Genomic DNA, 623 nt, shown 5'->3' with positions numbered 1-623 from the left:
TTATCACAAAAAATATTCAGTTGCACTGGTTCAAGATCAAACGGGAACTGGGTAGGCGACTCGCGAAAATGGCAGTTGAGAATACTGAACATTACCTGATTGAATATGTTTGGAGAAACACATACACCTCCAACAAAGAATTGTTTCTCAGTATTTTAGAAGCAATGAAGTATTTCTATCCCCAATGAGGACTGCCGTATCAAGCAGGAGACAGCCAAGAACAATCGGCCCTTTTCAGGGCCAAAACATTTTTTATAAAAGGAATAATCTATTGTTTGAATAAATGCAATAAATTGTTAAAAGAAAAATATATATTTGTAGTGACAAATAATTAAAGTGTCAAAAAAAAGAAGAGATTTGTAGCAAATGAAAATTAATTTTTAATACGAAATTATTTTAGTTTCCACAAGTGATAAATTTGAACCAAACTATTCAATGTTCAATCAAAAAAGATGACAGGGCCCCTTAATATGGAGTCCTGCACTGTGTTTCCTTCCTTTTACTTTTCCTAGTGTCTCTCTTTCTCTTCCTAGTGTACTGCGATGGTGGGTAATGTGTAGGGTTCGCAGTGCGAACCTTGCATTTTCTTGAAGAAGACTGTACCGCCAACGCTCGACTCGGCC

Source organism: Belonocnema kinseyi, chromosome 6 (assembly GCF_010883055.1).
Source record: "Belonocnema kinseyi isolate 2016_QV_RU_SX_M_011 chromosome 6, B_treatae_v1, whole genome shotgun sequence".
Taxonomy (NCBI): domain Eukaryota; kingdom Metazoa; phylum Arthropoda; class Insecta; order Hymenoptera; family Cynipidae; genus Belonocnema; species Belonocnema kinseyi.
The sequence above is the reverse complement of the archived record's forward strand: the minus strand, read 5'-3'. Positions refer to the sequence as shown.